This window comes from Coregonus lavaretus (assembly GCF_964263955.1).
Source record: "Coregonus lavaretus genome assembly, chromosome: 16".
NCBI lineage: Eukaryota > Metazoa > Chordata > Actinopteri > Salmoniformes > Salmonidae > Coregonus > Coregonus lavaretus.
The window spans coordinates 10,544,971-10,571,588 of record NC_140003.1 but is presented as its reverse complement, the minus strand read 5'-3'; the positions used below and the strand labels follow the sequence as shown (position 1 = coordinate 10,571,588).

The following is a 26,618-nucleotide window of genomic DNA, read 5'->3' as shown; positions in this document are numbered from 1 at the left end:
AGAGATCATGAAACAGAAAGCAGTGGGGCGTCTAGTAAAGAAAGCATAAAGAGGGCCAAGGTAGGAAGCAATAGTAGTGATGTGTTGGAGTGGAAAGTGGTGATAGTGTTTGATGAGACCACAGGGCCTCACTTACACCATATCTGACTAACTAATGCCGTAGAGAAAGAGGTAGGTGAAGTGAAATTCGCTCTGTTAATTAGAAATGGTAGATTGTTAATATTGTGTTGTAGCCAGGGTCAGCAAGAGAAGATTTTGAAAATGGAAAAGATTAATGGGAAGAAGATTAAAAGCCATGTCCCTGGTGCATATGCTAGATTGAGGGGAGTCATCACTGGGGTCCAATATGATTGAGGCCAAAAGGTTGATCAGTAGGAAAGAGGGTCAATGAAGTGGAAGCTTATCAGTGATGCTGAGGTTTGAGATTGTCTTGCTGGGAAAAGTACAGATACGATTCCTGAGTTTCAATGTTAGAGAATTTGTCCCATATGCACTGCTGTGTTTTAAATGCCAAAGAATGGGACATGTACCTGCTCAGTGTAAAGGAAAGAAAATATGTGTGATGGGGCACATGATTATGATGAATGTGGAAGCAATGCGAAGGTTAAGTGCTGTAATTGTGGGGGAGAACACAGTGCAACATTTGGTACAGAGAGAGGCTAGAGAGGCTCAGAGATATAGGATCAGTCATGATGTATCGTATGCAGAGGCCGTAAAACGAATTGGTAGAACTACAGTGCGGACTGATGGAGCTTACATGGATGTACCTGTAGTAAGTGGACGTACTGTCGGGGCTGGTGCTTCTGATGGTCCTGGCATGGTTTCGAGGCCTGTTCAGAAATCTTGTTCTCATGAATGTGCAGTGTCAAAGGACACTTTAATAATGAATGAAGTTGAATTCATAGCTTTTATTGGTAAGGTTATCAATACGACTTGGGTTGTGGAAAGCAGAAATGCCAGGTTGAAGGTTATTGTGGAGCAAAATAGATATTGGGGGTAACAAATGTTACTGTTGAAATGGTTGTTGACATGGGTGGAGTGTTTCAGCATGATATGGATAAAGTTTAATGGGGTGAGGAGGGATTTTGGAGGGAGGGGGGAGGGTGTGGTAGAAGTTAGGGATTTATTTGGTTTTGAATTTTATTTTCATGGTAGTACAGATCATGATTGATCGTACATTCCAGCACAGTAGGTGGCTGCATGCACTTAAACTATTGTTTGCGGACCGCCATGATATCGAAGAAGAAGAAGAAGAAGAAGAAGAAGAAGACGAAGAAGAAGAAGTGACTCCTCTGTTTCACCACTCTCATCACCGGGTCTGTGTCGCACCAAACGGCGGGCGCCACAAACACCTCAACCTCAATTGCTCCACCTGCACACTTAACGCTACCCCAGAAATCACTCCTTTCAATGGCGCAAAGCAAGAAACAGATCCGAAGAAACACAAACATATATCACAAGTCCACTACAGGTTACCTTCACTGATACAACTGCACCCAACTCCTTTCCAACACACCCTGAAACCACAAATGGATGCGCCAAAAGGCAAGGATCCACTTTCTCCAAAAATGTCACTCCTACTGGACCAGATTATTTTGTATTATGTCCATCGATACCAGGCTCAGGCTCTGAACTCTTCACCACACTTTCCACCTCACTTAACTCAGCCTCATTCACATCCATTTCACCTCCCTAACTTGGTCTGGCGCAAGGCTCACTCGGTTTGCACTTGACACCAATCTTCTTCGACAACCATCTCCATTTTTATTGCCATCTTCCACAAATTCAAATCCAACCTCTGCTTTCCTCATTCTCTTCACCCTCTTCCTCTTTTTGTCCCATCCATTTCACCTCAGAAATCCAGCTTTCTGTGTCCCTGTCCCAATATTCCTCTTCTCCCGACATTGCTTGCCACAGACTGCGCACAAGACAGAACGCTTGCAAAAGCTTATTGGACTAATCAAACCTAAACACTAGTCTAGGACATAATCCTGCTTCTCAAACAATAAACATGTCGCTGGGAAGCTCTTCCCCATGAAGCCATCATCGAAAATATCATATTTTCATCTTCTTCTATGTTTTGGTAACTTCCTGTTCTTAGACCAAAAGACCAAAAATCTAAAGGTATGTGGTGTCCGTCTCGCAACATAGCCTTCAACTGCGTTTTCACTCTGTTGTGGATGTCTCCATTGAAATGCATGATATTCGGCGCAATGGAACAGAGTGCTTATGGGTAATATGAAAGAGGCTTGAGTCAGTGAAACTGGAAAGCATTTTTAGTGTAACCAGGTGGTAAAAGCACGTAGCTGTATTCATTTATATCCACTAGATGACACTGTCCCATAAATAATGTGTGCAAACCACTATGGTATTGCACATGCAGTGTGTAAGAGTGAGAGCAAGCAATTACACTGGAGAGCTGTCGAAATCCATTGTGGGTGCAATACTACTTCAGATGGGTAAATAATACTTTTTTTTATCTTACTATATATATCATATTTTGCATCATCTGCAGTGTATATGAGTTTGTTTTGTAATATTTATGCCAGATGGTAACGTTAGCCTGTTGATACTTTCAGATTGACATGAGGATGTTAGCTTCTTGCTAGCTGAATACCAGTGCTCTCAGAACCATGTTGTGGAGTTGATGATAACATTATTTGAAGCGTGAGTAATTATCAGAATGACATTCTATTTTGTGTAAAGCTTCAGGGTGTTGTATTTTGTTTCATTTTTTTATTGTAACTTATCTGTTGATATGACATTTCCCCCCAGTGCTGTATGGGTGAGATGAGGATCTACTGTTCCATGTGGGGTTAGGGTATCACGTGGACAGTGTGTTTGTAAGTATTCATATTGTTTTATGACAACATTTATTTTGGTTTTTTCATGCACAAAGTCATTTTGTTTATGGACATCTTGTACCCAGATATTTGAAAAGTCCACTCTAACAGTGAACATTGTGGTCTCTGTATTTTCTTGTGTATTTCTATAGAAAGCAGAGCCACTACCGTTTATGCATTTCACTTTGTCCTTATTGTACTCAGATAGTTTTTATGCACTTTACTCACAGATTTATTTAACTTGATTGTGATTTAGACTAAACTTTACCTTATGGTGACTTCACCTTGCGGTGATTTCCCTTCTACATTATCCTATTTGAAATGTAAGCTTCGACAGAATAAACAACCCCAACTTAGTTTGTGTCCTGTGCTGGGTTTACTTTCGCCAGGCTACACATTTTGGTACCAGGAGTGGGGTTCTGATAGCTTTGTTAGAGTAGTGAAGTGCATAATTAAGGTAGTGGTGAAGAGTGGTACGGGGCCAGAGAGATCTGATGAGGGACGGTGCCAGGGGATCTGAGAACCGGCAGTGAGGCCTGCCTGGAGTTGCTGTGGAATTTCTGTAACCAGACTGCTGGGATCCAGAGAACACCGTGAACCATTGTAGATCATCGCAGACCATCGCGGACCATCACAGAGGACCATCTGCCACCATCTCCATCTATCCAGCAACTTTCAGATACTGTTTCTGCTCTTCAGTATATCCTTGAACTGAGTTTGAGTACAAACATTTCACTATGTCAGAGCCAGCAGGTGATGGTGAAGCCGCCCTTGGTGGTGAGGGTAACCCTGTAGTTGATTTACAGTCACAGATTGCAGAGCTAAATAGGAAACATGACGAAGCAATGGCAACAATTGCAGCTCTGGGCAATGGGTCCACAAGGTCATATGTGTATGTACCTAGAGAGCGTCAGATCCAGCCTTTTAGTGGTGATGTCTCTAAAGATGGTCGGTTAGTTGATGTGTTCATTGAGGAAGTTGAACGTGTAATTCGAGCCAGAGATCAGTGTACTGACGAAAAGGTAGATTTCATACTGTCTCTGTTGAGGGGGTCAGCCTTAGAGGAAGAGCGGTTATGCATGGGTGGGGAGTCAAAGCAGCCCAGTAACCTGTTCTCGTACAGTGCCTTGAAAAAGTATTCATCCCCCTTGGCGTTTTTTCTATTTTGTTGCATTACAACCTGTCATTTAAATTGATTTTTATGTGGATTTCATGTAATGGACATGCACAAAATAGTCCAAATTGGTGAAGTGAAATGAAAAAAATAACGTGTTTAAAAAAATTATAAAAAATAAATAACGGAAAAGTGGTGCGTAAGTATATATTCAACCCCTTTGCTATGAAGACCCTAAATAAGATCTGGTGCAACCAATTACCTTCAGAAGTCACATAATTAGTTAAATAAAGTCCACCTGTGTGCAATCTAAGTGTCACTTGATCTGTCACATGATCTCAGTATATATTCACCTGCTCTGAAAGGCCCCAGAGACTGCAACACCACTAAGCAAGGGGCACCACCAAGCAAGCGGCACCATGAAGACCAAGGAGCTCTCCAACCAGGTCAGGGACAAAGTTGTGGAGAAGTACAGATCAGGGTTGGGTTATAAAGAAATATCTGAAACTTTGAACATCCCACAGAGCACCATTAAATCCATTATAAAAAAAATAATATGGCACCACAACAAACCTGCCAAGAGAGGGCCACCCACCAAAACTCCAGGCCAGGCAAGGAGGGCATTAATCAGAGAGGCAACAAAGAGACCAAAGATAACCCTGAAGGAGCTGCAAAGCTCCACAGCGGAGATTGGAGTATCTGTCCATAGGACCACTTTAAGCCGTACACTCCACAGAGCCGGGCTTTACGGAAGAGTGGCCAGAAAAAAGCCATCGCTTAAAGAAAAAAATAAGCAAACACATTTGGTGTTCACCAAAAGGCATGTGGGAGACTACCCAAACATATGGAAGAAGGTACTCTGGTCAGATGAGACTAAAATTGAGCTTTTTGGCCATCAAGGAAAACGCTATGTCTGGCGCAAACCCAACACCTCTCATCCCCCCGAGAACACCATCCCCACAGTGAAGCATGGTGGTGGCAGCGGCATGCTGTGGGGGTGTTTTTCATCGGCAGGTACTGGGAAACTGGTCAGAATTGAAGGAATGATGGATGGCGCTAAATACAGGGAAATTCTTGAGGGAAACCTGTTTCAGTCTTCCAGAGAATTGAGACTGGGATGGAGGTTCACCTTCCAGCAGGACAATGACCCTAAGCATACTGCTAAAGCAACACTTGAGTGGTTTAAGGGGAAACATTTAAATATCTTGGAATGGCCTAGTCAAAGCCCAGACCTCAATCCAATTGAGAATCTGTGGTATGACTTAAAGATTGCTGTACACCAGCAGAACCCATCCAACTTGAAGGAGCTGGGGCAGTTTTACCTTGAAGATTGGGCAAAAATCCCAGTGGCTAGATGTGCCAAGCTTATAGAGACATACCCCAAGAGACGTGCAGCTGTAATTGCTGCAAAAGGTGGCTCCATAAAGTATTGACTTTGGGGGGGGCGAATACTTATGTACGCTCAAGTTTTCTGTTTTTTTGTCTTATTTCTTGTTTGTTTCACAAGAAAAAATATTTTGCGTCTTCAAAGAGGTAGGCATGTTGTGTAAATCAAATTATACAAACCCCCCCAAAATCAATTTTAATTCCAGGTTGTAAGGCAACAAAATAGGAAAAATGCCAAAGGGGGTGAATACTTTCGCAAGCCACTGTATCTAAGGGGGGCTTATACAGATTAGCGCAGTGCATCTCAGCTGTTGCACATCTATGGCCGCCATCAGCGAGAGGGAGAGGATTTTCGTGATTACTCACATGCACTCTCGCTGTTACTTATTTCAGCTAGGGACATCAATTCTTGTAAGTAGTTGCCAAAAACAGAGGGTCACAGAGACTTCTCAAATCAACAAATGAGAAAGGCTACCTAGCTGAAGGTAGACTTAGGCCAAGATTCAATCAAATGCAGAGTGGACTTCAGAAGTGTATTGGATTTGCACAACAGCGTGTATCAGTAGGAGGGAGTTGACACTTGACATAGAAGTCTGGTTGACTGGATGACTTCTCAGCTAGATTTGCCAATGGATTGCCAATTTTGAAATTCTTAAAATTCTCTGAGAGTAATTCGTGCCACACCCTGTTTACCTTTAATCTCTACATAAATACCATGGCAATAGTACTTACTTTTGTGCCTTTGATTTGATTTAAAACACATGTCAAATTTTCACTCAGACTCACTTTTATTCAGTATGTGAGCACGCCATAATCGCTTTCCCATACATGATAGCAAATAAAGTTGAAGCATTTTCAATCTCAAACATGGAGTCCATTCATCTTCTCCTTTCTTGTCAACTGGTGACTGCTTCTGTGATCCTCCTTCCCTGAGTCATTTGCATCTCCTCACTGCTTCATCTTGGCCACATTGTCTATGGAGCCTGTTGGGTCCATTTTGAACAGCATGAAGTGTCCCTGCACCTGGGCGGCACTGATGTCGGGCTGTGCGGCCAAATCGATCCCCCTCTGTGGTGTCGGAACATCTGGGTGAGCTACCAGTGTGTGCAGTGGCCCACGTACTGCTTCAAGTCCACACGAACCGGCCTGATCAGAGCTAGGTCCAACCTACAGGGAGGAAGGGAGATGGTAGTCAGGATACACAGAGGATTTGATCCCAATACAAACAATACATTTAGCTAAATACTGTAGGTACTGTTACATCTCAAAGTGGCCCATACCTGTCTATGAAGTTGGCGGTCATTAAGTTGATTTTGGCCTCCGACGAGGCCACTCAATCCGAAACGTTGAGGAGGCCACTGAAGGTCAGCCTGCCCATGCCCTGGTAGGCCAGAGGGCCTGTGGGACAGAGAAATGCAATAATGAGTCAGTCCTAAAGCACAACCTACCTGCAGGAAGGGTCTTGGATCTAACCTTCCCTGTAGTAAGTAGAGTAAATGCCAGATTACAGTGTCTTTGCAGGATCAGAGGCTTTGCGATTGCCATAGATTAACAGGAATTGAAACTGTGAATTACAGTAATTCATGAATACTACCCACCATATGTTTGCACACAAACCTCTATACCTCTTCTTTTAAGATGGGAGTAGAAATTAAACAAAATAATCTTAACAAAGATATATACAGTACAGTATACAATATATAGCAGGACAAGCAGGTGCAATATACGTACTCTTTGTGGGCAGCAGCTCTCGGCTGACGAAGGCGGCGTCCACGTCCTCCATGCCACGCAGGTGTTTGAGGCGGTCGTCAGACAGGCTGCGGTCGCTCAAGGTCATCAGGCAGATGTGGTAGCCCAGCTCTCCGGCCAGGGCCATACTGAAATACATGCAGGCAGGCACGCAGGTCACACTGTGTACTGTCTATATATCTCTCCATCCACTTCTGTCTCTCAAGCGTTATCTCATTTAGCAGCAAAATAACCCAAATGTACTGGAAAATCATGTAATTCTGTGTTTTGAGTGATCTATCCTATTAACTTCAATGTTTTGAGTGAACTACCCCTTTAAACGGAATGTCTTCAAGGGATTATGTAAACACCACTAACAAAAAGCTCCAAAGAAAGGTTGAGGCTGCCATATTCCCAGTTTACTCACAATAAGCTGCTTTTCCCACAGCCTGGAGGTCCATACAGCAGATAACCTCTCCTGTAGGGATCCCTGGATGCAGAACATAAAACACAACCACATTAACACTGACACAAGACCACACTCATTTGCTTATATGGGGAGCAGGGATGGGGTCAATTCCATTTCAAAACAGCCATTAATTCATCATTAATTACTGAATTGGAATTACCTCGGTCTGTGTACCACTTAGGGTTTCCGATTAACTCCTTCACGTCGTCTACGATCCTATCGGCCAAGCCCTGCTCCAGGACAACCGAGCTGATGGGCTGCCGTCGCCGCAGGAACCCAAAAGGCCTCCACTCGGAGCCCAGGGCCGTGTACATCACCGTCCGACCCTCCTCCTGCTTCAGGGCCAACTCCCTGGCTACATCACACCCAAACAGACAAGACAGCCAATCATCTCCCTCATTTGCAGCAGCCAATCACATATCAAGTTGTGTGCACATTTTCCTGGGCCACTGTCACTGTGTCTACTAGTCTAGATTCTAGCGTACCTTCTTGCAGGATGTTGAAGAAGACGTGTCTATTTCTCCCCATGGCGGTGAAGGTGACTGACTCCCAGGGAGTGCCTGTGTGAAGATCCACCATCTGTTTCTCTCTGGTCCTCTCCACTCTGATCCACTTCCTCCCATACCTACACTCAAACACCGATGGCAGTCAGCAGTGAGCACACAGTTTACCAACTCAATCTGAAACAAAAGTGCCTCCCTGGTTAGGTTCAGCATCATTTCCTCACATCAGCTCAGAGAACAACAGAGATGAACTATGAGAGCCCACTAAGGTAACTCCAACAGAATACTCAGAGTACAGACATTGATATTGAGTCGTTTCAGGTCTCACCAGATGATGTGGTTCCCAGGATTGGGGTGAAAGTCAAACTGCGTGTGGACCCGTCCGCTCTCATGCTCCATGTAGAAGGTCTCCACACTCAGGTGCTGTGTGTGATTAGCGTGCTTGGTGACCCAGCTCAGCAGCCAGTGGTAGCTCGTCCCGGCTGGGCACCTCCAGGGTGATCATGTAGTTCCTCCGGAAGAAGATCATCTCAAATTGGGCTGATTTCCTGTCCACAGCAATGGCTGAGACCACCTCCACCAGCCCAAAGCCAGCTCCAAAGTAAGGGTTGTCCTTCACGGCATCTATGAAGTCTGATAGAAGCATGGTCCTTGTGTTTCCTAGCTATGTAGGCTACTCAATGCAGGTTTTCTACCTCTTCGCAGCCTAGAATATAAATATTAGACACTCTTCTAAGTTACAGTATTATTATTAGCTACTGGCTAGGGGCTCAGGCTGGTTGGAACTGTTTCTCTGATCATAGCTAGCTACCGGCTGTCAGACTGTTTTAGCAACAGACAGATGACTTGAGAGATTGTGTGCAAAGGCGGTAGCTAGCAATTTAGCTAATTTAGCTAGTTAGCTAGATTACATCCCAAAAAGGTGTATTCACAGTCTTCACATATCATAATTTTCCAGTCTTGCAAGTCTCATTCGTAGAACCGTAGTACCCCTTGCCTTGTTACACCACAGCTTGGGCATTTCACTTCAACAGTGATGCTGTGGTTTGGTCAGAGAGGAAGAGGCGAAGGGAGAGGGTTTACTCCTCCCAAAATCTGTCCACGAAAATAATAAAATCTGTCCACGAAAATAATAAGTTTGTATGGAGGTCAATGGGAGAGTAGAATTTGGTCTCTCAGAATGAGACTGATATGAGGTAATTATTAATAAGTGACTGTTATCGATATATAACATATATATCTTTTAGAGTAAAATTCGGGAGATGGTAGCTCTATAAACAACTTCTTCCGTGGTGCCCCAAATTCCTAATGAGTTAATTGTTACATGATTAATTTCATCGGGTAACAATTAGACATAGATAGTTGATTCGATAAATAACAGCCATCACATTAATGAAAGTCACGACACTCCCAAGAGAGTTTTAAGTCCCCTTGCATAGACTGTGGCTACGGAAGACGCAGTATCGGTACCAGCCACATGGGCAGCTGAAGACTTTTCAATGACATCACATTTCTGTACTCGCTGAAAGGCTTCTCTCCAATCAGAATCCAACTCACAACCTAGAGTTGTGTCAAACTCAGCATGGACTAGTTGTCTGCATCTGCTGATGATGTTCATTCCAAGGAGACCTGGTACTGTAGTCTGTGACTGCTGAGGATCTTCGACTACCAGGAAGCCACACCCAGGTAAAGTTGTCCCCATGGGCTCTACGTCTAACTCAAGGTAACCTAGGTAAGTGATGTCCAACCCGTTAGCTGCAGTTATCTTAAGCCGTCCTGCTGTCAAAATAATGTCTTAATCTTCCCCTAGTAAGTGTTCTCTGAAGAATGGATAGTGCTGACATGGCTCCCGGTATCCAGCAAACAGTTTGCAGCGACCCACCCCAATCTTGAGATCTACAACTGGACATTTGCCCACTGCGTGCTCAAGAAACCAGTCACGCCTACAAGTACTGTTGGGTAAGCCTACAGATTTTCCCCGAATTGCCCAGCTCTTGGTAACCGAGGATGTAGTTTTCCTGCACACTAGCAGCTTGTGTGGTAGTGAACTCATTTACTGAAATGCTCTTCTTTGTGCATGGTTTAACAATGTGTCCCACACCTTTACACCTGAAGCAAATGGCCTGACCGTCATCAGTAAACTTCGGTTTGGCTCTATGTTTCCCCCCTGTGTCATTACCAGTTTTCTCCTTGTTCAGAGCAAGACCCCGTTCTGCGTTTGTTAGCTCCCCAATGGCTTTACTCTGCTCTGCCACCACTTTAAGAACATCTTCCAAAGAGACAGCTGGTTTCTCCTGTACATCAATGGCAGAACACTGAGAATCCCTCACTGTCTTGTAACACACCACTTTCCTACCCTTGACAACCTTAGTGTTACTGGGCTGGTCCTCCAGTGTCCAGGTGATGGCTTCCTCACGTACAGTTGAAGTCGGAAGTTTACATACACTTAGGTTGGAGTCATTAAAACTCGTTTTTCAACCACTCCACACATTTCTTGTTAACAAACTATAGTTTTGGCAAGTCGGTTAGGACATCTACTTTGTGCATGACACAAGTAATTTTTCCAACAATTGTTTACAGACAGATTATACAGTGGGTCAGAAGTTGACTGTGCCTTTAAACAGCTTGGAAAATTCCAGAAAATGATGTCATGGCTTTAGAAGCTTCTGATAGGCTAATTGACATCAATTGGAGATGTACCTGTGGATGTATTTCAAGGCCTACCTTCAAACTCAGTACCTCTTTGCTTGACATCATGGGAAAATGAAAATAAATCAGCCAAGACCTCAGAAAATAAATTGTAGACCTCCACAAGTCTGGTTCATCCTTGCGAGCAATTTCCAAATGCCTGAAAGGAACCATGTTCATCTGTACAAACAATAGTATGCAAGTATAAACACCATGGGACCACACCGCCGTCATACTGCTCAGGAAGGAGACGCGTTCTGTCTCCTGGAAATTAACGTACTTTGGTGTGAAAAGTGCAAATCAATCCCAGAACAACAGCAAAGGACCTTGTGAAGATGCTGGAGGAAACAAGTACAAAAGTATATATATCCACAGTAAAACGAGTCCTATATCGACATAACCTGAAAGGCCACTCAGCAAGGAAGAAGCCACTGCTCCAAAACCGCCATAGAAAAGCCAGACTACGGTTTGCAACTGCACAGGGGGACAAAGATCGTACTTTTTGGAGAAATGTCCTCTGGTCTGATGAAACAAAAATAGAACTCTTTGGCCATAATGACCATTGTTATGTTTGGAGGAAAAAGGGGTGTCACGCCCTGGCTCTGGGGACTCTTAAAGGTTGAGCCAGGGTGTGGATTTTTCTATGTTTAGTTTTTCTATGTTTTTGTTCTAGATCGTTTAGATCTATGTTGGCCAGGGTGGTTCCCAATCAGAGGCAGCTGTAGCTCGTTGTCTCTGATTGGGGACCATACTTAGGCAGCCTTGTGGCATGTTAGGTTGTGGGATCTTGTTCCGTTAAGGTTTTGTGTTAACCTAGGACTTCACGTTTCGTTTGTTGTTTTGTTCGTGTTTAGTACTGAATAAAGTATGTACGTTTATCACGCTGCGCCTTGGTCCGCTTCATCAGTCAACGATCGTTACAAGGGGGTTACTTGCAAGCAGAAGAACACGATCCCAACCGTGAAGCACTGGGGTGGCAGCATCATGCTGTGGGGGTGCTCTGCTGCAGGAGGGACTGGTGCACTTCACAAAATAGATGGCATCATGAGGAAGGAAGATTATGGGGATATATTGAAGCAACATCTCAAGACATCAGTCAGGAAGTTAAAGCTTGGTCGCAAATATGTCTTCCAAATGGACAATGACCCCAAGCATACTTCCAAAGTTGTGGCAAAATGGCTTAAGGACAACAAAGTCAAGATATTGGAGTGGCCATCACAAAGACCTGACCTCAATCCTATTAAAAATGTGTGGGCAGAACTGAAAAAGCGTGTGCGAGCAAGGAGGCCTACAAACCTGACTCAGTTACATCAGCTCTGTCAGGAGGAATGAGCCAAAATTCACCCAACTTATTGTGGGAAGCTTGTGGAAGGCTACCCGAAACGTTTGACCCAAGTTAAACAATTTAAAGGCAATGCTACCAAATACGAATTGAGTGCATGTAAACTTCTGACCCACTAGGAATGTGATAAAAGAAAAAAAAGCTGAAATAAATCATTCTCTCTACTATTATTCTGACATTTCACATTCTTAAATGAAAGTGGTTATCCTAAATGACCTAAGACAGGGAATATTTACTAGGATTAAATGTCAGGAATTGTGAAAAACTGAGTTTAAATGTATTTGGCTAAGGTGCATGTAAACTTCCGACTCCAACTGTACATCAAACAGAGTACACTGAGGCCTCTTCCTGACTAACTTCCGCAGCTCTCTCTTGAGAGTAGGATCAATGACGCCCTCAATGAACTGATTTCTGACAGTTTTATCAACTTTATCCTCGGGAATGGCATCTTGTTGTTTCAGTACTCATTGAAGGGATATTACCTGTTTTTTGGACAAAATAACATGGGAACTTATTGGCAATGGGCAAAACATACAGACAATTAAAAATACCACTCAAATGCTGGAATTTGCCATATAACTTATTGCGAATTTTATATGATAAATGTCAGTGTAGTAACTCAAAAATCCTGAAGGGGGCAAGCGATATTAATATTTCGTGAGCATATTTCAAATGTACTCTAAAGTCAAATTCGATTTTTTTTATTAATTATACATTATTAAAGAACCGTATGGATATAGATTTGTTTTATTATATGTTGGTTTGTCCATTAGGCCTATGGAATGTCCATATCAGGCATGTTACACTGCCAAATGGACAAGTTGTTCATTTGTCACACATTATATTGCAAATGGACAAAGTGTACTTTTGTCACATCGGATCACAGGAAGTTGGGTTCTGGACCCAAAAGTCAGAACCATGTCCAAATGGCACATGCAACGTCCAAATGGCATATGAAACATACAAATTATATATATAATGTCCAAATGTCATATTAAATGTCCAAATGGCATATGTAAGTCTTGAAAGTACCAAATCAGTATGTCATGTCCATTTGCCAGATATGATCATAGGAAGTCAGTTCCAAAGCCAAAGTAAGTGAACCATGTCCAAATGGCCTGTATAATGACAAAATGGTATATATATATATCAGTATGTTAGGTTCCACTCCCTCAATCCCCTCATATCCCTGTTAAACTGGACATATTGGCACTGGCAATACATCACATGACAAATGGACACTGTCCAATTTCAGTATAACATGTTAAGACTGGCAATGAATTATGGGTAATAGTAATATCTTACAATGGATCATGAATTGGACATGCTGTAATTTGCTATTACAAAGCTGAATTGCCCAAATGTAAAGCTAACTGAACTCGTGATGGCCTAGAAGTGATAGTGGGTCCTCTCCCTTAGTCATTGGTGTTGATTTCAGCATGTCCATTTGGCTCATAATAAAGGCCCATTCAAACATATTCCAAATGTACTTGTACGTTTGCCATATGAAACATTGCCAATGCCAATATGTTATGCTGGCATTGGCTGTATTGCCTATGCGACTTGGACCTCTGTAGCTCAGCTGGTAGAGCACGGCGCTTGTAATGCCAAGGTAGTGGGTTCGATCCCCGGGACCACCCATACACAAAAAAATGTATGCACGCATGACTGTAAGTCGCTTTGGATAAAAGCGTCTGCTAAATGGCATATTATTATTTATTATTATATCAAACTGTCTTCTTTGTCAACCCATCAGGCCACTATAAGGATTACCTGTGTTGAGTTTAAGCTTCCTGGAGCAACCGGAAGTTGGAACATAGCAACCCATATAGGCATCAAGTTGAAGTTAGGGCAGCAGGCAATGTATTTCTATGGGGGGAAATGAGTGTGAATAAATGCACCCTGTTAAGGGTTAATTTCAAATGGTCACGGGTAGGCTTGCGCGGATCGGGAGGATCTTAGGAGCGTTCCTGTGGTTGAATTGTGTTTCTAGCCTCAACGGTTCTCTCGCTGTGGCCCAAAAGCATATAAATTGAGGTCAAGGCTTCATTTTGGGCCTTTTTTGTTTGCACAGTCACTGCGGTCAGCCCGAGCGAGCTACGGTCAAGTGGGGCACCTCGTTGAACTCGGAGCGGCCTCGAGATTACAGTGATGCCATCCATTTGCCTCTCAGTGTTGATTTCAGAAAGCCCGTTTTTTTTATTTCACCCCAGGTCATACTTCTGTTTTAGTACATGAAGGGGACCATGTACTGTATTCATATTCATATCAGAGGAGCTACAGGTGACCCTGATCACGTGGCAAAAGGAATTTTGCAAATTGCATAAACAGGAGCAGAGTTAGAGCATTACATGTATACCCATGTTATCCTGTGGGGGAACTACTCGGATGGGTCAGACTGAATGAACCGCTGCACGCAGCTAGAATAACTCTGTGGCTTGTCCACCCCAACCTCCCCCCGATGAGATAGTCGAAGGGGGGAGAAGGCCGCAAAATGTCCAATCATGTTGAAATCACTACTAGTCAGGCTTCATTCCGGGCCTACTTATTTGCACTGACGCTGCGGTCAGCCCGAGCGAGCTATGGTCAAGTGGGGCACCTCGTTGAACTCGGAACGGCCTAGAGACTACATTGATGCCATCCATTTGCCTTTCAGTGATGGTTTCAACATGACAACTTGGTGATGGTAACTCCCTGTTTGGGCGATGGAGAATGTCCATTTGCCATATGACATATTGCCACTGCCAATACTTTCTGCTGCAAACTCCAGCCATCAACTCAGCCATCACTCCAAAAAAATGTCATACTGACACCAAACGGATACAATCTGACACCAAACTCACTTTGTCCAACTCGTTTAGAAGCCACCTATCACATATGTCAGAGCCGGACCAAAACACATAGCGCCTTCTGTTCGAAACCATAAAAAAACATAAAACACGTAGTTACGTTCAAGCTGCGGGTCCGATTCTGACATTATGTGTAGGCCCAGCTGAGGCGAACCGGAATCCAGAGTTTCGGCTTGATAGGTCATTCGGAGCCCGCGCAGCGACCTTAATTAGTGCTGAAAAATCACTTATTTCAGGGGTCGCTACGGGGTCCCTGAACGAGCTATCGGCCAGAGACTTTTATGTTCCGTTTCTATGGGCCGGGCCAGTTTCAATGCACCCAGCCTTGTGATTCTGGGACTTTTCTAAATGTCGTAATATTCGTGATGATAAAAATGAATGGAACGTTTGCAAATGTACGAGGCTGTTTCTCGGCCGGAGAACCTCCTAGAGTCACGAAACTCACTGTGCAGGACCGGCTTAAGCTCTAGAACCGTTTCAGAGCTCTAGGTCTGACGGTTCTTTGATGGTTCCAATTCAGGTAACTATTGCAGGCTCTGTGCGTCTGTAAGCCCTACACTGTATCACTCCAGCTTGGCTGTGCGTGTGAGTTTTTTTCGGAGGTCTGATGGCTAGTGTGAGCACTTGTCAGGCTACAGCATGTCTCTATGGGTGCTTTCTCTGTGTCCTGGGCTTCTGGGGTGGTTCTTTGGGTCTCAAAAGAGTACTTGTGTTAGTTTGTACAATTGCATTACAACATATTGGCACTGTCCAATTGTATTACAACATATTGGCACTGTCCAATTGCATTACAACATATTGGCACTGGCAATATACGTAATGGCAAATGGACACGTACATATCAGTGTTGCAAATAACTAGTTAATAACTAGTTACAGATGGACAAATTTTACCCAGAAAATCACATAAAATCACAGAAATCACGTAGAGCTCCGAAACCTGCCTTAACGGATCCGCCTTAACACGCCTCAAATGGGCCTATAAGTGTTTTCTACAAAACATTTTATTTTTTTTTCATCATCAATGTGACGTTTTATGTGACGTTTTTCTCGTAAACGACGACAGTTAAATTTCTCGTTCCATTTTTCCTTACACCGTAGGGTAAGGAAGCGGTCAAATTAGCGCTGTATGACCGTTTTCGACATCTAATCCCAGAAAATGTGCATTAACTCGAAGAGCGACGCGTCCTCGACGCCATCTTGTCTTCAGGCTAAAAGCACATCTGGCCGCCCCCCCGCTCACCGAGTTTCGTTTTCAAAGTCGGTACAGTTTACGAGAAACGGCCACGTCCATTTGGCTGATGAAACGTCCATTTGCAATATGACGCTCATCGCCACACTGTGGAACTGTCCGGTACTGCAGGATTTTGCCCCAAAAAAGAAAAATTTATATCCCGGAAAGCGAAAGTCCTGGAGACTTCGTTTCACGACTTCGCGCGGGGCGGGGCCCGGGGGCTCGACCCGGGGCCGTCGCCCCATTTTTAGCTCACCCGCGGACGTCTAGTAAGGGGCCGTCCGTTTGCCAAATGGTGAGTCCCACTGATCATACGGACGCCGCCGTTTCGGGTCCTTATGTAGGAAAGTATTCATACCCCTTGACTTATTCTACATTTTGTGTTACAGCTTGAATTCAAAATTGATTAAATAATGTTTGTTCTCACCCATCTACACACAATACCCCATAATGAGAAAGTGAAAACATGTTTTTTTGAATTTGCACACATGGATTGTACAATATTTGCAAATTCTTTTAACAATTCTTCAAGAGCTGGCAAGTTGGTTGTTGATCATTGCTAGACAGCCATTTCCAAGTCTTGCCATAGATTTTCAAGCCGATTTAAGTCAAAACTCTAACTAGGCCACTCAGGAACATTCAATGTCGTCTTGGTAAGCAACTCCAATGTATATTTGGCCTTGTGTTTTATGTTCTTGTTCTGCTGAAAGGTGAATTTGTATCCCAGTGTCTGTTGGAAAGCAGACTGAACTAGGTTTTGCCTGTGCTTAGCTCTACTCCCTAGTCCTTGCCGATGACAAGCATACTCATAACATAATGCTGCCATCACCAAGCTTGAAAATATGAAGAGTGGTACTCAGTGATGTGTTGTGTTGGATTTGCCCCAAACATAACACTTTGGTCAAGATGGCGCCGATAGACATGGTAGCCCTGTTCATGGCTCCTAAGCAACTTTGCAGTATTTTGTATTTTTTTGGTGGACTTTAGTATAGCACATTTTAAGAAAACGCTACAAACGTATTATCAACACATTGCCTGCGCCGCTCACGCATCAAAAACTCTCCATTGCTACCATTGCTACTCTCCCTTCCGGGACAGCTACAAGGCCCTCCCCCACCCTCCATTCGGCAAATCAGATCACACCTCCATCCTGCTCCTCTCTTCCTATAGGCAGAAACCCAAACAGGAAGTACCCGGTCTGACCAATCGGAATCCATGCTTCAAGATTGTTTTGATCACGCAGACTGGGATATGATCCAGGTTTCCTCCGAGAGTAAAAGTGACTTATACACTGACATGGTGACTGAGTTCATCAGGAAGTGTATAGGGGATGTTGTTCCCACTGTGACAATTAAAACCTATCCAAACCAAAAACTGTGGATAAATGGCAGCATTCGCGCAAAACTGAAAGCTTGAACCACAGCATTTAACCACGGCAAGGTGACTGGGAATATAGTTGAGTACAAACAGTCCAGTTATGCCCTTCGTAAGGCAATCAAACAGACAAATTGTCAGTACAGAGACAAAGTGGAGTTCAAGAAGATCATCAAGGGCCTCAGCCACCTGAGCCACGACATGTTCACCCCGCTACCACCCAGAAGGCGAGGTCATTACAGGAACATCAAAGCTGGGACTGAGAGACTGAAAAACAGCCTCTATCTTAAGGCCATCAAACTGTTAAATTGTCAACACTAGCCGGCCTCCGCCCAGTACCATGCCCTGAACTTTAGTCACTGTCACTAGCCGGCTACCACCCGATTACTCTAACATGCACCTTGGAGGCTTCTGCCCTATGTACATAGTCATGGAACACTGGTCACTTTAATAATGTTTACATACTGTTACTCACTTCATACTCTATGTACAGTATATACCGTATTGTAGTCAAGGCCTATCCACATACTGTCCATACATCCCATCATATACAGTGCATTCAGAAAGTATTCAGACCCTTTGACTTTTTCCACATTCTGTTACATTACAGCCTTTTCCTAAAATTGATTACATAGTTTTTTCCCCTCATCAATCTACACACAATACCCCATAATGACAAAGCAAAAACAGGTTTTTAGAAATTGTAGCAAATTTATTTAAAAAACAACAACATAAATATCACATTTACATAAATATTCAGACCCTTTACTCAGTACTTTGTTGAAGCACCTTTGGCAGCGATTACAGCCTGAGTCTTCTTGGGTATGCCGCTACAAGCTTGGCACACCTGTATTTGGGGAGTTTCTCCCATTCTTCTCTGCAGATCCTCTCAAGCTCTGCCAGGTTGGATGGGGAGCGTCGCTGCAGAACTATTTTCAGGTCTCTCCAGAGATGTTAGATCGGGTTCAAGTCCGGGCTCTGGCTCGGTCACTCATGGACATTCAGAGACTTGTCCTGAAGCCACTCCTGCGTTGTCTTGGCTGTACGCTTAGGGTCGTTGTACTGTTCACCCCAGTCTGAGGTCCTGAGCGCTTTGGAGCAGGTTTTCATCAAGGATCTCTCTGTACTTTGCTCTGTTCATCTTTCCCTCGATCCTGACTAGTCTCCCATTCCCTGCCGCTGAAAAACATCCCCACAGCATGATGCTGCCACCACCATTCTTCACCGTAGGGATGGTGCCAGGTTTCCTCCAGACGTGACGCTTGGCATTCAGGCCAAAGTGTTCAATCTTGGTTTCATCAGACCAGATAATCTTGTTTCTCATGGTCTGATAGTCTTTAGGTGCCTTTTGGCAAACTCCAAGTTGGCTGTCATGTGCATTTTACTGAGGAGTAGCTTCTGTCTGGCCACTCTACCATAAAGGCCTGATTGGTGAAGTGCTGCAGAGATTGTTGTCCTTCTGGAAGGTTCTCTCATCTCCACAGAGGAATTGTGGAGCTCTGTCAGAGTGACCATCGGGTTCTTGGTCACCTCCCTGACCAAGGCCCTTCTCCCCAGATTGTTCAGTTTGGCTGGGCGGCCAGCTCTAGGAAGAGTCTTGGTGGTTCCAAACTTCTTCCATTTAAGAATGATGGCCATTGTGTTCTTGGGGAACTTCAGTGCTGCAGAAATGTTTTGGTACCCTTCCCCAGATCTGTGCCTCGACACAATCCTGTCACGGAGCTTTACGGACAATTCCTTTGACCTCTCTGCTTGGTTTTTGCTCTGACATGCACTGTCAACTGTGGGATGTTATATACAGTGGGGAAAAAAGTATTTAGTCAGCCACCAATTGTGCAAGTTCTCCCACTTAAAAAGATGAGAGAAGCCTGTAATTTTCATCATAGGTACACGTCAACTATGACAGACAAAATGAGAAAAAGAAATCCAGAAAATCACATTGTAGGATTTCTTGTGAATTTATTTGCAAATTATGGTGGAAAATAAGTATTTGGTCAATAACAAAAGTTTCTCAATACTTTGTTATATACCCTTTGTTGGCAATGACACAGGTCAAACGTTTTCTGTAAGTCTTCACAAGGTTTTCACACACTGTTGCTGGTATTTTGGCCCATTCCTCCATGCAGATCTCCTCTAGAGCAGTGATGTTTTGGGGCTGTCGCTGGGCAACACGGACTTTCAACTCCCTCCAAAGATTTTCTATGGGGTTGAGATCTGGAGACTGGCTAGGCTACTCCAGGACCTTGAAATGCTTCTTACGAAGCCACTCCTTCGTTGCCCGGGCGGTGTGTTTGGGATCATTGTCATGCTGAAAGACCCAGCCACGTTTCATCTTCAATGCCCTTGCTGATGGAAGGAGGTTTTCACTCAAAATCTCACGATACATGGCCCCATTCATTCTTTCCTTTACATGGATCAGTCGTCCTGGTCCCTTTGCAGAAAAACAGCCCCAAAGCATGATGTTTCCACCCCCATGCTTCACAGTAGGTATGGTGTTCTTTGGATGCAACTCAGCATTCTTTCAGCTGGTAGAGCACAGCGCTTGTAACGCCAAGATAGTGGGTTCGATCCCCGGGACCACCCATACACAAAAATGTATGCACGCATGACTGTAAGTCGCTTTGGATAAAAGCGTCTGCTAAATGGCATATTATTATTATTATTATTATTATTTGTCCTCCAAACACAACGAGTTTAGTTTTTACCAAAAAGTTCTATTTTGGTTTCATCTGACCATATGACATTCTCCCAATCCTCTTCTGGATCATCCAAATGCACTCTAGCAAACTTCAGACGGGCCTGGACATGTACTGGCTTAAGCAGGGGGACACGTCTTGCACTGCAGGATTTGAGTCCCTGGCGGCGTAGTGTGTTACTGATGGTAGGCTTTGTTACTTTGGTCCCAGCTCTCTGCAGGTCATTCACTAGGTCCCCCCGTGTGGTTCTGGGATTTTTGCTCACCGTTCTTGTGATCATTTTGACCCCACGGGGTGAGATCTTGCGTGGAGCCCCAGATCGAGGGAGATTTTCAGTGGTCTTGTATGTCTTCCATTTCCTAATAATTGCTCCCACAGTTGATTTCTTCAAACCAAGCTGCTTACCTATTGCAGATTCAGTCTTCCCAGCCTGGTGCAGGTCTACAATTTTGTTTCTGGTGTCCTTTGACAGCTCTTTGGTCTTGGCCATAATGGAGTTTGGAGTGTGACTGTTTGAGGTTGTGGACAGGTGTCTTTTATACTGATAACAAGTTCAAACAGGTGCCATTAATACAGGTAACGAGTGGAGGACAGAGGAGCCTCTTAAAGAAGAAGTTACAGGTCTGTGAGAGCCAGAAATCTTGCTTGTTTGTAGGTGACCAAATACTTATTTTCCACCATAATTTGCAAATAAATTCATTAAAAATCCTACAATGTGATTTTCTGGATTTTTTTCTCTCAATTTGTCTGTCATAGTTGACGTGTACCTATGATGAAAATTACAGGCCTCTCTCATCTTTTTAAGTGGGAGAACTTGCACAATTGGTGGCTGACTAAATACTTTTTTCCCCCACTGTATACAGGTGTGTGCCTTTCCAAATCATGTCCAATCAATTGAATTTACCACAGGTGGACTCCAATGAAGTTGTAGAAACATCTCAACGATGATCAATTGAAACAGGATGCACCCAAGCTCAATATTGATTCTTATAGCAAAGGGTCTTAATACTTATGTAAATAAGATATTGCTGTTTATGTTTTATAAATTTGCAAACATTTAAAAAAACCTGTTTTCACTTTGTCATTATGGGATGTTTTGTGTAGATTGAAGAGGAAAATGTTTTATTTAATACATTTTAGAATAAGGCTGTAACGTAACAAAACGTGGAAAAAGAATGCCAAGAGTGTGCAAAGCTGTCATCAAAGCAAAGGGTAGCTATTTGATGAATCTCAAATATAAAATATATTTTGAGTTATATTCATGATTCCAAATGTGTGATTTCATAGTTTTGATGTCTTTACTATTATTCTACAATGTAAATAATAGTAAAAATAAAGAAAAACCCTTGAATGAGTAGGTGTGTCCAAACTTTTGACTGGTAGTGTATGTAAATGATATATTTCTGTATTTCATTTTCAATATATTTGCAACGAAATCTAAAAACATGTTTTCACTTTGTCATAATGGGGTATTGTTTGTAAATGGGTGAGAAAAAAATTAATTGAATCCATTTTGAATTCAGGTGGTAACACCACAAAATGAATACTTTCTGAAGGCACTGTACCTTTGTAGCACTGGCATGGTCAGTCCATTTGTTACTTTAAACTTCAAGCTCTGATCTAATGTACTCTATGAAGCATGTAAAGCTATGAATCTGATCTCTATTTTTTTCTCTCAATTAGCCTGCCATGTGATAATTTAATTTACATGAATTATTGATTTATTGAACTCAATCGCATTTAATTATTGAATTATTGAAAAGATTGGTCTTTATTCATCTGAGGCAGGAGTGGGAAAATCTGATCCTAGAGGGCTGCAGGATGGGATGTGCAGGTTTTTGTTCCAGACCGGCTGTAACACCTGATTAAACATAATTGTGGAAGACCATGATCATTTAATCAATAGTTAATTACTGTCACGAATCCCCCTGGTACTGCTCCTCATTCCGTTCACCAGCTCCGGAGGTCTACGTCACCGGCCTTCTAGGCGTCACTGATCTGATTCATTCCATTATAAGTGCCCTCTGTTCCCCATTGTCCTTGTTGATTATTGTCCCATGTCCGTTGGTCTCGTGAGTACCGTTTATTGTGCGCTTGGTAATACGGGTCTCGTCCCGTGTATTGTTTACAGATAGTGCTCTTGTTATTATGGTTCTCGTCCTGTGTATTGTTTAGAGGTTTACACACTTTTGTTTGGGTCACATCCCTGTGTTATATATATATATATATATATATATATATATGTGTGTTTGTTTTGGGCTTCGTCCCCGTCGTTGTTCATGATGTACCTTGTGTTGGGTGGAGAAAATAAAACCCCTATTACGTTGTCACGATCGTCGTTAAGAGAGGAGGACCAAGGCGCAGCGTGATGAACGAACATGTTTATTTATCATTAGCGATAAACACGGACAGTAAACAAAAACAACAAACGACTCGTAACGTCCTAGGTAACATAGACCAACACGGAACAAGAACCCACCAACACAAAGGGAAAAACAGACAGTTTAAATATGGCTCCCAATCAGAGACAACCAGCCAAAAGCTGACACTTGTTGCCTCTGATTGGGAGTCACTCAGGCCAACATAGAAATAAACAAACTAGAACTCCCAACATAGAAATACACCACATAGAAAGAACACACCCTGGCTCAACATATAGAGTCCCAGAGCCAGGGTGTTACATACGTATTCCTGCGCCTGTCTTCAAATCCTTCTACAACGTGACAATTACTCAAAACAGTTGTGTTAGTGGGATGGATCAACAGGCTTCATACACTGTGACCGTTCCCAGTCAGCTGATCCATTATGCAATATTATGTGTGAATGTTAGTGCCCTCCGCATTTTTTTAAAATAGCAAACAAACTGATCTAAAGAGTAAAGGGATCATTGCTGTCTTTCTAATGGTGTTCAATTATCCTACATGTCAGGCCAGACCAATGCACCTCATGCAGAGGCAATTTACTCTGATGAAGATGTGTGTTGCAGGTAAGACAGTCTTACTATTGTTAACGAACTAAGTTGTGCCATACAGTAAAAATAATCCTGCACCAACAAGAAATGTGAATTATGTGGATTATAATTAATGGACATTTTTGCAGGAGTTGATAAATGTTTTTGTTAGGGCAAATCAAGTCTGACATTATAAATTGGAAATTATAAACTTTAGAAGCATTTTTGATTATACTGTAAGTTTGAATTTCTTGCTGTGCAGGAATATCCTCTGCGACAACAGGGTGATAAAATTAAGACCTGACATCTGTAGCTCTCACATGGATCTCATCTAGATTGTAAAAGGACAGGGGAAAACGTTAAATTGTATACTCTTACTAAAGAAGGTTCTGGCTAGAACCAAAAAGGGTTATATTGCTTGCATCATTTCACCCCTAAAGGTTCTACTGTATATAGATCCCAAAATTGGTTCCATATAGAACCCTTGGGTTCCATATATAGTTATGCAGCTGTAGCCAGGGATGATGTGACCTATGCTCAGATCGACGCCAGACAACGGAGGAAACCATTGAACAGAGGTAGAATCAGTTCAGGTCCCGTCACCCACAGCCTCCCTGGCTCACATGGTTAAGAAAGACAGTCTATAGGCCTTATGATTTATCACCTTATGATGTAATGTATCACACCACTGCTTCTCATTCCATTGCAGAAACAAAAATGGATCGTTATGAGTCGAAAAATTTATAGATGGTATATTGATCAGGAAATATACAAATGTTTTAAATTGTTATTTGTTTTTCTCTACATTCCCTCCAGTGCGTGTGTGTGTGTGAGAGGGTGAGGGTAAGGGTGTTTGGTTACTGTGGGATTCTTTAATCAGTTTGGCTAATTAGACAGGTCAGAGTCTAAACTGTAAAGGGTTTGCCATGAATTTGACAGTATATTACAGGCAGCTCTGTGGCGAGTAAAATTCAGTATTTCATATTACAGTACACCTACTGTAATATAAATACGGTATTAAAGCAAGTACTGTGTAATGACACACAGTACAATACAATTGACTGTATTATACTGTAAAAAGGTCAATGCTACCGTAATCGGAATGTATGAATGAAATTCATTGAGGGGAGGGGTTTGTATTTGACAGTATTTAACTGTAATTACAAGGGATTGGTGCAAGCAGGTTGGCTGCTAGATAAAGTGTTTACACATTACAGCATATTAATGGATTTGGTGTTTTATATCACTTGTACTTCTAGAGGCCTCTTACAAGGCATGCCTCAAAATGTTAATGAACCGGAAACAACAATTCCATGCACCCACTAGTGGTCAAAAGGTTTTTGGCACTCCAAAGATACAGTACTGTATTCTGTGGGGTGTAATTACAGTACTATTCGAAATACAGTAATTTTCCCACAATTCACCATAATTGACAGTATGCTGCAGTAAAATGTTTCAGAATTAACTGTTGATAACACCTAAAATGACCGTATATATTACAGTTTTCCGTTAGTGTGTTGTTGGGTATTGAGGTTTTTGACAATACACTGTAGGTGTACCCTACATTACCAAAAGTATGTGGACACCTGCTCGTCGAACATCTCATTCCAAAACCATGGGCATTAATATGGAGTAGGTCCCCCCTTCGCTGCTATAACAGCCTCCACTCTTCTGGGAAGGCTTTCCACTAGATGTTGGAACATCGCTGCGGGGACTTGCTTCCATTCAGCCACAAGAGCAATAGTGAGGTCGGGCACTGATGTTGGGCAATTAGGCCTGGCTCGCAGTCGGCATTCCAATTCATCCCAAAGGAGTTCGATGGGGTTGAGGTCAGGGCTTTGAGCAGGCCAGTCAAGTTCTTCCACACCGATCTCGACAAACCATTTCTGTATGGACCTCGCTTTGTGCACGGGGGCATTGTTATGTTGAAACAGGAAAGGGCCTTCCCCAAACTGTTGCCACAAAGCTGGAAGCACCGAATGTCATTGTATGTTGTAGTGTTAATATTTCCCTTCACTGGAACTAAGGGGCCTAGCCCGAACCATGAAAAACAGCCCCATACCATTATTCCTCCTCCACCAAACTTTACAGTTGGCACTATGCATTGGGGCAGGTAGCATTCTCCTGGCATCCGCCAAACCCAGATTCTTCCGTTGGACTGCCAGATGGTGAAGCGTGATTCATCACTCCAGAGAACGCGTTTCCATTGCTCAAGAGTCCAATGGCGGCAAGCTTTACACCACTCCAGCCGACGCTTGGCATTGCGCACGGTGATCTTAAGCTTGCATGGAAAACCCATTTCATGAAGCTCCCGACGAACAGTTATTGTGCTGACGTTGCTTCCAGAGGCAGTTTGGAACTCGGTAGTGAGTGTTGCAACCGAGGACAGACATTTTTTTATGCGCGACGCGCTTCAGCACTCGGTGCTCCTGTTCTGTGAGCTTGTGTGGCCTACCACTTCGCGGCTGAGCCGTTGTTGCTCCTAGACGTTTCCACTTCACAATAACAGCACTTACAGTTGACCGGGGAAGGTTTAGAAATTTGACGAACTGACTTGTTGGAAAGGTGGCATGCTATGACGGTGCCACGTTGACAGTCACTGAGCTCTTCAGTAAGGCCATTCTACTGCCAATGTTTGTCTATGGAGATTGCATGGCTGTGTGCTCGATTTTATACACCTGTCAGCAACAGGTGTGGTTGAAATAGCGAAATCCACTAATTTGAAGGGCTGTCCACATACTTTTGTATATATAGTGTATGTGTTCCAGAGTAGAGAGTAGAGAATGTTCCAGAGTAGAGAAATCCACAGTAGGTACTGTAATTGAGTATTGGCAGTGTCTGCTGTGGCAGGTGGGAAGGTGCAAGTTACCTGAAAAATATCTGTTCTCTCAATGTTCTAATCTCTCAATGTTGACCAAAATCATGCATTGAAATTTTTTAATTAATTGTTTTCTGCCGGGGAGGATGCCCCTACTGGCTTTGGGCTCCCAATGTAGAAATGCCCCTTGAAGCTTTGTCCTCCTCAGGCTGATGCTGACTACTCTGAGGTAAAGCCAAAGAAAAGCTAAAGGTAAGACACAGATACTCTTATTAAAAAAGCACTACACACCTAATACATAACGTATACAATTCTTAATATTGATTATACAACGGTGTGTTAGAGTTCTGAGGTGAAAAGATGCAGGCTGCTTCAAAGGAAAATAAATAACAGCCAGAGGAAAGAGGGAACAAGATCAAGTTAGTCACCAAAAGACTTGACAGATACTACTGCTTTATGAACAAAAAAGCTATGTCCCATAAGCTACTAGTGCTGTGTTATACTATATACTATATGATTACACAAATCAATTCTAAATGTATGTCCCATTAAATGTTTTATGTGAAATGTATTATTGCATTTTTTAAATGTTTTATTTTACCTTTATTTAACTAGTCAGTTAAGA

The 26,618-nt window shown here is 43.0% G+C and overlaps 1 pseudogene across 1 annotated transcript; it reads right to left on the bottom strand.

The window, feature by feature from the left end:
• Positions 1-6,291: 6,291 nt before the first annotated feature.
• Positions 6,292-8,689, bottom strand: LOC311143574 (mitochondrial chaperone BCS1-like; annotated as a pseudogene). The gene is made up of 7 exons: positions 8,372-8,689; positions 8,026-8,165; positions 7,701-7,895; positions 7,499-7,561; positions 7,075-7,220; positions 6,624-6,741; positions 6,292-6,510 (listed from the first exon to the last, which is right to left on the bottom strand). The product of its transcript is annotated as a mitochondrial chaperone BCS1-like (transcript).
• Between the last annotated feature and the right edge of the window lie 17,929 nt (positions 8,690-26,618).